Consider the following 13,666-nt stretch of genomic DNA (forward strand, 5'->3'; position numbering starts at 1 on the left):
AAGGCTTACAGACAGGCATTCTGGGTCCTAAGGAACATGAATATCTTTCTAAAAAGCATCCAAGGACACCTGTAATCTATTTTCTACCAAAGACGCATAAGAATTCTACCGCTCCCCCAGGCCACCCAGTAGTTTTGGGATGCCACTCTGCATTGGAGCTTATTGCCAAATATGTTGATTTATTCCTCAAAGAATTCCTGAAAGACATCACGTCATATTTGAGGGATACAATGGACTTTATAAACAAGGTTGAGGGTTTTGAATTCAACCCTGACTGTCACAAAATGGTCACATTGGATGTCATGTCTTTATACACACAAATAGCCCAAGAGGAGGTCCTCGAAGCCCTTGAATCTTATCTAGAGGGCAGAGAAGACCCCCATCGGGTACCCACTCAATTCATCCTAAGCCTGGCATGACTGGCATTAAAAAAAGAACTATTTCAAGTTTGAGAATGACTTCTTCCTCCAGATGAAAGGGACCGCCATGGGATGTCCCTTTGCAACGGAGATGGCGGTACTCTATATGGCAAGATATGAGGAGCGTCACATCTATAACAACAATCCATAAAAAAGTCCCGTGGCACAATGGCATTGATACATAGATGATGTGTGGTGCATTTGGACAGGCACTGAGGAGGATCTCCTCAAGTTTCATTTATTGCTCAATGACAGGAATCCTGATATCCAGTTCAGTTTGGCTCCTAGTTCAACGAGTCTTACATTCTTGTTGGAGGTACGACCTACAGAAGCAGAACTGATAACCACACTATACACCAACCCCACAGATAAGAATACCGCACTGCATTTCAACAGCTTTCACCCTAAAAGTCTGAAATACAATCTACCATACGGCCAGTACCTGCGTGTGCGACAGAATTGCACACACAAGGAGGATTATGAGATCCATTATCAAACCCTAACTGAGAAACTGAGAGCCAAAGGTTACACCTCCAAATTGTTTAAACATCCCAGTAAACGTGCGTGGTTTACACCACGTTAAGTCCTGCTTGAAAGGAAAGTTAAGAAACCAATGACTCGCCTAGTATGTGTCTCCATATTTGGGCCTCTTCCAAATTCCTTAAAAAAAATTGGCCGCCAAATTTGGCATTTAATAAAAGATGTTGACAAAGATCTCCATATACCTCTTTTTGCCTTGAAAAAGAATGCCAGCATTGGCCAATGTATCATATGAGCATCAGATGAAATTCAGATAAAGCTGAATCAATACGCCCATTTTTCAACCTTCAACCAGTTTCCGGACACCACAAATGCGGCAACTGCCAGGCTTGTAGTTAACCCTAGAGGGGTCTGAGTTCATCAATGGTCCTCAAAGATGGAGACATGATGAATTTATTACTTGCAAGACCAAGAATGTGGTCTATGTGATCGTCTGCCCGTGTCAGCTGGTTTATATAGGTAAAATGACACAAGAAATCAGACAGCGCATAACTCAACACCGCTCCAGAATCAAGAACAGAGTACATAATGCACCCCTTGTCACACACTTTCAAGATCTAGGCCATTCAGAAAAAGATTTTCACTGGACACTCCTCAGAGTAATTAAACCCAACCATCGGGGTGGTGACTTTGAAAGAACACTTCTCCAAAGAGAGGCCTATTTAATTATGAAATTTAATACTGCCTCTTTAGGCTTGAATGAGATGTCCGAGATATATAGACTATAAATTCCTTGGATACAGCCTCAAAAAATCACCTTCAATCACTCTGCCCTTTTGTCAGACTACTAGTACCATCATGCAATGCGCCCCTCACATTATCTGAATCTACAAGTTAGGTCCGATGCAGGATTTGTTAAGCTTCTGCATTTCTGAGACGATGTGAATCGTGCACACCGGACTGAAATTTGACTTGCTCAAGCTTCTGGAAATAGGCTAGTTATGTGAATCTGTTCGACCGCGTTAGAGAGAGTGCACTCCGCTTTCACACACATGCTCACATCTTGTTTAAATTTTTCTAGTAATTGACTGATGGATTTTTAACCGACACACCAAGAGTCTGCCGGTGATGCCTTCATGAATGAAGTGAGTTCAATTTTGGTGCCGGTTGTTCTGTTTATAGCAGTTTGCTTAAAAATGTCATAACTGAGCAAGCCTCTTTCTTGATTTCACTAGTATATTAAATTTCTTCACACAGGGTCACAATGTGGAACCTTTTTCAAGCTTCTCTCTACATCAACTGCAATCCACCACAGAGCACATGGTTCAAAGGCATGTTGTAGCAGTTTTGTTTGATTTTCTTTGCCAACAATTAAAGGCACGCAACTAGTCAAAGAATACAGTGTGACCACGCCTTAGGGCCACCTTTGATTAACAACAGTCACACCTTAAACACCTTAAACTCACCTTGTTCAATCAGAGCCGTGAGGGGAACGGCGAGGCGGCAGAACGCGCTGCAGAACGCCGGGAGGCAGCGCGACCAGCGGACCACACTCCCCAGCAGCCCCTGGGGCGGAAGCACGCCGGGGACGACCGGAGAGCGCCCGGAGGCGCCTGTAAAAGGCTGACCCCCCGGGAGCTCAGTGGGGGAACACCTTAAACTCACCTTGTTCAATCAGAGCCGTGAGGGGAACGGCGAGGCGGCAGAACGCGCTGCAGAACGCCGGGAGGCAGCGCGACCAGCGGACCACACTCCCCAGCAGCCCCTGGGGCGGAAGCACGCCGGGGACGACCGGAGAGCGCCCGGAGACGCCTGTAAAAGGCTGACCCCCCGGGAGCTCAGTGGGGGAACACCTTAAACTCACCTTGTTCAATCAGAGCCGTGAGGGGAACGGCGAGGCGGCAGAACGCGCTGCAGAACGCCGGGAGGCAGCGCGACCAGCGGACCACACTCCCCAGCAGCCCCTGGGGCGGAAGCACGCCGGGGACGACCGGAGAGCGCCCGGAGGCGCCTGTAAACGGCTGACCCCCGGGGAGCTCAGTGGGGGAACACCTTAAACTCACCTTGTTCAATCAGAGCCGTGAGGGGAACGGCGAGGCGGCAGACACTGGCTTTGAACTTTCCTTGCCCATCGTGGCCCGGGGGTCGCCGGTGGTCTTGCCGGCCTGGGCCGCTCTCCCGGGCCCCACCCTGCCGCCATCTTGTCACTGAGGAGCTGGAGCTGGCGACCTCCACCCGCGCCTTTGCCGAGCGGGTGCCCACTTTCGCCCTGGCTCCTGAACTAATTTCCCAGGGAGTGTGCTACTGGAAGACCCTGACTTTGGCCCCCGTTTGCCGCCCTGGTCGGCACTGTGATTGTCTCGCCCCGGCCTGAGCCGCCATTTTGTCGCCTGTGACGCATCACCCTTGTCTTCGGCAGGGTCCCCACATCTGGTGCCCACGAGCGACTGGACACATCTACGGTGGCCGGCCCTGCGCCTTGCCCACTGCTGAGGCCAAGATGACTGGGAGAGGAGGCGCGAGAAGGGGAGACCGCACTCTGCCGGACATGCTCAGCAGGGCCCAGCGGCTGCGGGACAGGACACAACCGTCGCCGGGGTCCTCCCGGGCCTCGGCGGACGCAACTGGAGGCGAGCCGCCGGTCACGAGGTCCTTTATGGAAGACTTATTCAGCTCCCTCAAAGACGACTTCCAGACGCTAAAGAACGAGGTGGCCAGCGAGGTCCGAGAAGTGCGCAGGGAGGTAGAGGGCCTTGGCGAACGTGTTGACACGGTGGAGACGGCGACCCAGCGCCGAGATGAGGAGATAGTCCATCTCCAGCAGGACGTTCTCCGGCTACGGGAGCAGTGTGTCGAGCTCCAGGCCCACTCTGAGGACCTCGAGAACAGGTCCAGGCGGAACAACATACGGGTGCGAGGTGTCCCATCCGCGGACGAGGGAACGGACCTGGTGGCCTATCTACAAGACTTGTTCCGGGAGATTTTGGGAGAAGATGCGGAATTTCCGATCCGCATAGACAGAGCGCATAGAGTGGGCCGACAACGCCAGTCATCGGCACCCCCTCCTGATATTCTGGCGTTCCTGCCTGATTTCCCCTTGAAGGAGCGCATCATGACAGAGGCCCGCAGGAAGCAGCCTTTAACTTTCAGAGAGCGGCCCGTGGCGCTCTACCAGGACCTGTCCGACATCACGCTGCAGAAGCGCAGGTCCTTCCGGATCGCTACGGACTTTCTGCGGGAGCATGAGACGCCCTACTCCTGGGGTCACCCCTTCCGTCTAATCTTCCGATGGAATGGGGTGTTACATCAGCTGCGCTCCCTCCAAGACATCTGCGGGGTGTTGGGACTCACAGCCACGGAAGAAGACGGAGCGACGCCCGCGTGGAGACGTTCGGAGAGACGGAGTCGGCGAAGATCGCGGAGGAGACAATCGCCGGCGACTGCGAGTCGCCCTGATTCCCCTACCATCAGGGCGGATATGGCGGAGGCCCTGAGGACGGCGGCCAGGAACTTGCCGGAATCCAACGGCGTGGCCATGACGGCCTAACTTCACTCCGGGGGGAGAGATTCTTAGCCTCTACGATGCTGAGTTGGGGCTGGGGGTTGGGGGGGGACGGTTGGAGGTGAGTGGCTGAACGTCCACTTGATTGGTTTCTGCAGACTTGCCCGTTCGGGCTGGACTGAGACAATGGGGGGTTTTTCTCTGTTTATGGTTTTGGCTAGTTGCCAAGGGTTGGTTCTGGGAGGGCTTAGGAGTTGGTTTGTTGTTGGTGGGGTCCCGTCCGATATTGCCCAAACACACGCGAGGCCGGTTTTGGCCTTCCCTGCACCCCTGCCCCGCGCGCCCCCTCCGCTGATCCCTCGCTTGCTGCATAGCGCTTCGATCCCCTGGGAGCGATGCCATCCTTGAAGATAGTGACCCTTAATGTTAAGGGTCTGAACAACCCTGTGAAGCGTAGGGCGATCCTTTCCCTGCTAGAGGGGACGCAAGCGGACATTTGCCTTTTGCAGGAAACTCATCTACTTCCCAAAGATTGTCACAGGTTGCGCTCAGCCAAGTTCCCCACCCAATTCTTCTCTTCGGCAGCGACCAAGACTGCAGGTGTAGCCATTCTTTTAGCTAGCTCTTTCAGGGGCGAGGTATTGTACAAATATGCTGAGCAAAAGGGGAGGCTCCTAGTGTATCGCATGCGGCTTGGGGGTATCGCCTTCACGGTTGGCTCCGTTTACAGCCCGAATGACCACCAGGATCGTTTCCTGGAATCAGTGTTGGTGGACGTCACTGCCTCGCCCGATCGCCATGTTGTCTTGGGGGGAGACCTAAATATGGTCTTCGACTCGGCTATGGATAGGTCTGCCCAGCGCTTCCCGCAGACGGGGGAGCTTTCCCGAGCAGTGCAAGACCGGATTGCAGAGATGGATCTGCATGACCTCTGGCGCGCTATGCACCTCACCGATAGGGACTATTCCTATTTCTCCCACGCGCACCGCACTTATTCGCGGTTGGACTACCTCTTGGTGAGCGGACCGCTGCGCACGGCCGCCACGGCGGCAGACATCGGGGTCTTGTCCCTGTCCGATCACGCACCGGTTTCCGGAGTCTTTGCATGGCCGGCGGCCTCCCCTTCCAGAGGGATGTGGCGGCTTCGGGATACACTTCTACATAAGAAGTCGGTGGTGAAGCGAGTGGAGGAGGTCATTCAGGATTATCTGGCCCACAATGGCAACTCCGACACGTCTCTAGCGACGCAGTGGGCAGCCTTGAAGGCGGTCCTCAGGGGGGAATTTATCTCTATTTCCTTGGCCGAGAACAGAGAGCGGCAATGTAAGAGGGACGAACTGATGGCGCAAGTCAGGGAACTTGAGCAGGTTCACCGCCGAACAGGGGCTCCTCGGGTTTGGAGGCAGCTGAAGGCGGCGAGGAAACTCCTCTCTGCGCTAGACCTAGATCGGGCGGAATACGCAGCGTTGCGTCTGAAGCATGCCTTTTATACGGGCGGGGACAGATGCGGTAAGCTACTGGCCCATCGGCTCAGGGCTGCGCAGCAACGCAATGTAGTGAAGGAGCTAGTGGGTGTAGACGGGGTTGCGGTTACGCGGATGTTGCGGACTCCTTTCGCAGCTTTTACGAGGCGCTATATGCCGCGGAACCCTCCTCACCGGGGGACGCTGAGGACTATCTGGAGTCTGTGACCCTCCCGGTTCTAGAGTCCGCCCAGGCGGACCACCTAGAGAGGGACATCCATGTGGAGGAAGTCATCTCCGCTATAGCACGATTGAAACACGGTAAAGCCCCGGGCCCGGATGGCTACACGGCCTTGTTCTACAAGACCTTCTGCTCCACTGTGGCGCCTATCCTGGCTCGCCTGTTCAACTCTTTCTCTGAACCGGGGGCTATCCCGCCGGACCTTCTTTCCGCGACTGTGTCGGTTATTCCGAAACCCGGGAAGGACCGGACCCTGTGTGGATCATATAGGCCTATCTCGCTTCTGAATGTGGATCTTAAGCTCTACACAGGGATCCTGGCGGCCAGACTTGGACTGCACCTACCGGGCCTGGTGGAGGCGGACCAGGCTGGTTTTGTACCCGGTAGACAGACAGTCAACGAATACCAAAAGAGTGACGCACGTGTTGGAGAAGGCCACGCGCGTCCCGGGGGAACGGATGTTACTGTCGGTCGATGCGGAGAAGGCCTTTGATAGAGTTCATTGGCCGTACCTTGAGCTGGTTCTCGGGAAACTGGGGATCGGCGAGAAGTTCCGCACCATGGTCTTCAATTGTTATAAGAGACCATCAGCATCGGTGCGGGTCAATGGGCACAGCTCTAGAAGTTTTGTCATTGAGCGTGGTACGAGACAGGGCTGCCCCCTCTCACCGCTCTTGTTCGCCCTCTACATGGAGCCGTTTGCCCAGAGGATCCGCGACAATCCGGACGCTATTGGGGTTAAGATGGGTCAGTATACCCATACTGTTAGCCTGTATGCGGACGATGTCCTACTGACCCTGGATGACCCCAGGCGGTCACTCCCTGCTTGCGTCCAGGAACTGAACACCTTTGCACGCGTGGCCGGCTTTAAAATGAACATGTCCAAATCGGCTGCCCTGGATGTGTCGCTCTCCGCGGACACCAGGAGAGACCTCCAGCGTCTTTTTCCCATGCAGTGGTCCTCATCCACGGTGCCATACCTGGGGATCCTGCTTGCACCTTCGCTGCCTGAAATGGTCAAAGCTAACTACTCTTCCCTTAGCAAGAAGATTAAGGAGGAACTCGGCCGATGGAGCAAGGGCCTGCTCTCGTGGCTGGGCCGTATCGCAGCGGTGAAGATGACGGTGCTGCCTCAGATCTTGTATCTTTTTCGCGCTCTACCTCTCCAGCCCCCTGTGGGTTGGATACAGCAAGCGCAGGCTGACATCTCCCGTTTCGTATGGCAAGGCCGCAGGCCTCGGATGAAGAGGGTTCTCTCCACGCTTGCCCCGGAGGCGGGGGGTCTTGGTGTTCCGGATCTCCGGAAGTATTTTCAAGCGGCGCAACTCCGGTATTTGGTGGAATGGAGCAGGTGGGAATCTGACAAGCACTGGCTCTTTCAGGATCAGGCGGTCGCGGGACGCACCCTTCAAGAGGTTCCGTTCCTGCGGCGCGCACATCGCCCGGCTAATCTCTACGCCTCCTTTGTCACCCGGGTTCCCCTGCGAGTGTGGGATGCGGTTTGCGAGCTCCGCGAGCTAACTACCTTCCCATCACCGTTTACGCCCATAGTTGGTAACCCGGACTTTACTCCGGGCTTAGAACCGGGAGCTTTTTCCCACTGGGTGAGTGCAGGTTGCAGGGTGCTCTTTCAGATTTACGGGCCGTAGGGCGTGCTTCCTTTCCAACAACTCCGACAGGAATTTGGCCTGACGGAGGTAGACAGATTGCGTTACATGCAGGTCCGTCACTGGGCTCTCCAACCCCAAGTGCGCGACGTCGCAGCCCGTCAAATCACACCTTACGAGCGGTGGCTGGTGACCCGGACCTCGGATGCCAAGCTTATTACCGATCTGTATAAATTTCTCCAACCCCCGCCGTTTCATTATCACAATCCGGGGAGGGAGCGCTGGCACAGAGAGTTGGGCAGGGCCCTGAGCCACAAGGAGTGGGACAGGATCGCGTATCGGGCGAGGCACTCTGCGTACCACACTGGGCTGACGGAGACCTTTACCAAGGTGTCCACCTACTGGTATTACACCCCGGAGAGGCTCTATGAGATGCATAAACTCGCCGACAAAGGATGTTGGCGGGGCTGCGGACAGGAGGGTACTCTATCACACATTCTTTGGGGGTGCCCGGTACTGACTGCTTATTGGAAAGAGGTCTTAGATGAGGTGGACAGACACTTTGAGATTGAGCTCCCGCGCTTCCCGGCATACGTCCTGCTAGGCCTTCCCAACGACTTGATGTACCCGCTGAAGTCCCGCAGGGGTAGGCAGATTGCTATCGCGCTGGGCTCAGCGGGTCAAAATATCCTTATCCACTGGCGCACCCCCACTGCCCCCTCTATCACTGGCTGGCTACATAGGCTCTGGCAGGTACTGGGTATGGAGAAGATGTCGCTCACAGTGGCTGGAAATGTAGATCAGTTCGAGGAACTCTGGCACCCCTTCTTGGCACTACTGTCCACGGAATTTCGTGAGCTCACATGTCCGAGGTACCTGCGCCTTCTTAGGCTGACGCCGCCGGCGGCCCCAGCGGATTAAGAGGGATGGGATTGGGGGGATTGGGGGATGGGGGTAGGTTGTTTGGGGTGGATGTTTCTATTACGGGCTATTGGACGGGGATGTTGGGGTGTTGTTTTCTTCTTTTTCCTTCCCTGGGGACGGGGGGCTTGGAGGGACTGCGTTGTGTTTCGCTGTGTTGCAGGACGCTACTCGCGCTTAGCTTTGGTTGGGAGGTTGGGGACTATAGGAGGGTTGTGCGCACTGCCTTATTGCCTTACAGTCTATGCCTTCTTTTCCCCTCCTGGACTACCGACCTCCCCCCTTTCAGCCAGAACTGCTGCAACATGTCTCCTTTTTTTTTCTTCTCATTGTACTGTATGTAACCTTGACCTCCCACTCCCCTTCCCCATGTTTTTTATGTCTTAATAAAATGCTTTAAACCTAAAACAGCAGGCACCAAACCTAATATTCCTCAGGCACCTCCAACAAATACAAACATTGTACACAAAGCTTCACCTGCCATATTGGTTAATTCAAATGGTCCAACCACTAGTCAGAAAAAAACATCAACATTGCATACCAATAATGCAGCTTCAGACAAAAGGAAGGACCCTGGCACTAACACCAATATTAACACCAAACCTCCAAATGGGACTACCATAGGTCAGTCTGCAATTTCCACAAGTAGCCCTACCACGGCCCAACCAATATTAAAAACAGCTAGGCAAGTCCCTGCCCGTATTAACCTTCCACCGGAATGCGGCGCATATGTATTAGTGTTAGTAAACGTTACCAAGCTAAGGAAGGATCAGGACGAAAATCCCACATCTCTCAAAAATAAAACCTTGCACTGGCTAATTGCCAACTGCAATTACCCTATTGATGGTGCAAGGGAGATTATTAACACCCAGCGAGTGGGTTGGATAGGCCCACTCAGGAAAAAATTTGAGGGCGACTGTGTCACCATAAGCTTCAGAAATCCACAATGGGCAGAGAAAACTCTTGCCAGTGCCCCTTTACCATCGCCCTGGGAATTTAACACCACACTCCTTCCCTTAGGATACTTTTACAGACATCTGATACCCCCTGAACAAGCTACGGCTAATCTCCCCACAAATTCTTTCCAAGATCTGAATTTTGGAGCAAGGATCAAATCACCCCTTTTTATTCAGAATCTCAACGCCATCCACTCTAACAGCCATAACTGGCATCCTCAACCCCCAATGCCAATCCCAACTCCCAACCCCCGCACTACTTTCAAGCTCCAACCATGCATCAGAACAATTACAGAGATAGGCCTTACCCAGTCCCTAACCCGTTCCAGTTTACACCGATGACTGAAATTAGGCCAATGTATAACATCCCCACTTACAATCGGTTTGATTATCTATCTACTCTAGATGATCAGGATTGACTGAGTATATCGGCCAATAACGAAATGTGCAACGATGTGAAAGTTTGTAATTCAGAGGGTCTCACAACTCCAGCTGTACTGTACCAGGACCAGATTGGTTCAACAGAAACTATATCGTCTGACAGTATTCTGCCCACCTCTAATGAACTACCTCACTACGATAATGGGAATACTGGGAACAGACCTGTTAAATATGGAACCAAACACGGTTTATCAATCCTAAGCTGGAACGTTGCAGGATTAGAATCCAAGCTCTCGGACCCTGCATGGATTGAACTAATTAATGATGCGGACATACTTATGTTTCAAGAAACTTGGGCTGTTGACAATGTGTACATTGAAGGCTACCACTGCTTTAGCCTGACGTCAGTAAAATCTAGCTCCGGTCGAGCAGTGGGTGGTCTTTTTATGGGGATTAGAATCCTGGCTGGTGGTATAATCAGAGATCTGAAGCTAGATAACCTTGCCAATCCCAATATTCAAATCCTGGAATATAAACCAAAATCAAAGACCACGATTTATTTAATTAATTTTGACAACAATGATTTTTATGGTGTACCGAACAAAAACTTTGTTGCATTATCTAAGGTTCTGAATATGATTGATTGTTCCATATCAGTAGATACTAAGACTGGCATTCTGATAGGGGGTGATTTTAACGTGAAACTTATGGGTGGGTGGCAGCGGCCCTTTTTGGTCCGCTGTCAGGAGAATGAGGGAAATGGGCAAAAAGCTTACACAAATCAGCTGTAATATATCAAGTGCTGCCTGGGAGACCCATTTTTCTAAAATGTATGCCCCCCCCTCTGATGAGCATTCTCTCCCCAATACAGGTCAATTAGAAGGGTTACAGATTTTGGATCAAGAAGTCAGGAAAGCCATAAAAGAGAGCCTAGGCAACAAGGCACCCGGACCAGACGGTCTTCCTATCGATATTATCAAACACAACGTCGAGCTATGGTCACCAATACTCCTTAACATCTTTAATAGTCTCCCAAAAGTAGCCATGCCTACCACCTGGGCTACTAGTATCATTGTTCGCATTTACAAAAAGGGAGACAGATCAGACCCAGCAAATTATCGTCCCATTTCCCTTCTGGATAATACTTTAAAAATACTAGGACGTATAATTTATAATAGGGTATTGGAATGGGCGGCTGATACTGACTTTTTAGATCCCTGTCAGATGGGGTTCCAGAGCGGGGTAGGAACAGTGGAGCAATGTTTAAATCTCAAATTGATAATCGACAAATATTGCATTGCCCGCTCATCCCCTGTCTACCTAGCTTTTATGGATCTCTCATCCGCATTTGATCTTGTGAACAGATCTAAGCTTTGGTCAATCCTCCTGTCCAATGGCCTTGATGCCACTCTCGTTAGATTCTTAGCCTATCTCCATACTGACCTGAAAGCACGGGTACGTATCGGGATGGGCGGAGAGGTATCGGGAGCTATTGAGATAGGGAGGGGGTGAGACAGGGGTGCGTTTTAGCACCCCTGTTGTTTATCATTTACATCAATGGCCTGTCCAACTGTCTAAAGAAAGCCACCCCTGATGTCCCAACAATTCTAGGCAATCCCCTACCAGTGCTTTTATATGCAGACGATGCTGTCCTTATGGCACGCACACCTAACGCCCTACGTCTGCTTGTACATAGTTTTGTAAATTTTATGGAGGGACTGGATCTGAAAGTTAATTTTAAAAAGTCTTTTATTATGTCCTGTGGGCCGGGCAAAAGGAAACTCAGTACAATTCGAATTGGAACAGATAAACTAGAATCTGTTCATAAGTTTCCTTATTTGGGGTTGGTTTTCGCTGCGAACAGCTCGTGGAGTGGGCATTTGGCCCACGCCACGAGCAAGTTCTCGAAAGCCAACAATTCTGTTCTGAGTCTCCCCCGCCCAAAGAAAATTGGTGCCTCAAAGGCTATTGTTAAGATTTTTAAATTACAGTGTTCTCCTGTCGCCACGTATGGAGCTGAAGTTTGGGGATCGGATAGTAGCATCAGTATCCAAAGAGAGGAAAATCGTTTCTGTAGAAAAGTGCTGGGCGCACCGATTTCCTCTTCAGATTTTATTTGCCATAATGAACTTAATCTCTATATAAGTGATTTTATCAAAGCAAGACCAGCTCTCTTCTGGATTAGAATCTGGAGGAATGATGCTGCTGTCCTTACACAAAATATCATCAAGGACTGCCTACATTGTGAATATGGTATGCAGATTCCCTGGTTTAAAGTAGTTCTCAAATCACTTAATGAAATTGGTAGAGACATTTTGTTCACTGACCCCATGGCAATTGAACCAAAGGATAAACTCGAGGTACAAAAAGCACTTTATGCACTTTATCGCAATGGGCGCATAGGAAGAGAATCCCAGAAATCAAGGGTCAAGAAATACATAGGAAATGGTCTCTGTATGCAAATTATACCGCCCTACCTTTCCCTCCCTATGTCAAACTGGGAGCGATCCTTATTGTTTCTTTTAAGGGCTGGAACTGTGAAATTTCTGCTGTCTTTTCCTTTGGGGTACCAACATAGTACAGACCTCACTCCATGCCCTTGCGATGGTATAAGTACTCAAGATGACCTGCACTTTCTATTTTTCTGTAAATTTTATGTGAGATATATCAAATGGTTTTTAACCCCATATTTTAGAAAACATAGACCTCTCACACTCCAAGAATCTTATATGATGCTGCTTACCCTGGATACTGACGAACTGACCTTTCGCACTAGCACTTTTTTAAGACTAGCCATACGTGCACGTAAGACAATGGAAAGTCCCTGAAATCAGAAACTAGTCACAATGATACTTCTGTAAAAATTTTATAAGAAAATGAAATTTACTGCTCAATCACTGTATGAATTACTTTGTTATCATGGAATGCTATTTATATAATTGTTTTATACTACATGTATATGTGTGTTTTTGCTGTGTTCGGTACTTTTATGGATTTTATGAAATTCGAATAAAGGTCTTTTGAACTTGAACTTGAACAGTCACACGGGTAAAATGTAGCTAGACATCGCTTTAAACTACATTTAGAAGTTCTGCTTTGCATGGACATTTACCCCACAAACAATGTGCCATTTCAATAGAGTCTACTCATACTAATGGTAGTATTTTGTACAGCTCTACTAAGCCCGTATTTTGTTCTTTATAATTTTCAGAAACCTGCATTTAAAGAGGACATATGTTCCCTCACGGGTTTCATATTGCTGTGTTTATTTCACAGGCGTGAAGGGTAAGGACACACTTGTTATCCTTAGCACGATAAGCCGGGCTAATTTTACCACTAGGGGCAGCTATCTAATCACTTCTTTTGTATTTTTTATGTGTATCAGAGTGCTTGGCCTAGTCCCGGTCCTAAGGAAGAACCCTTAAAGAAATTTGGGGTTCTGAAAAGCGTTGACCCTACTTAGCTAGTCATAACTTTAATCTTCAACTACAGAATTTAATAGAACGGAAACAGGGCAATCTGCCTGATGCAATTGTTTTACATGACTAGCTGCTGTTGGCAGGTTGCAGCCTTTGAAATTGGAAATTGTCTGTGCTGCCACACCTCACTGCACAATCAAAGGACTGGTTACCTCCACTTGTCTGTAACATTGTGTAATTGTTTGTAACTTTTTGTGCTTTTCTATTTTGTTATTCA

Source organism: Lissotriton vulgaris, chromosome 12, assembly GCF_964263255.1.
Source record: "Lissotriton vulgaris chromosome 12, aLisVul1.2, whole genome shotgun sequence".
Lineage (NCBI taxonomy): Eukaryota > Metazoa > Chordata > Amphibia > Caudata > Salamandridae > Lissotriton > Lissotriton vulgaris.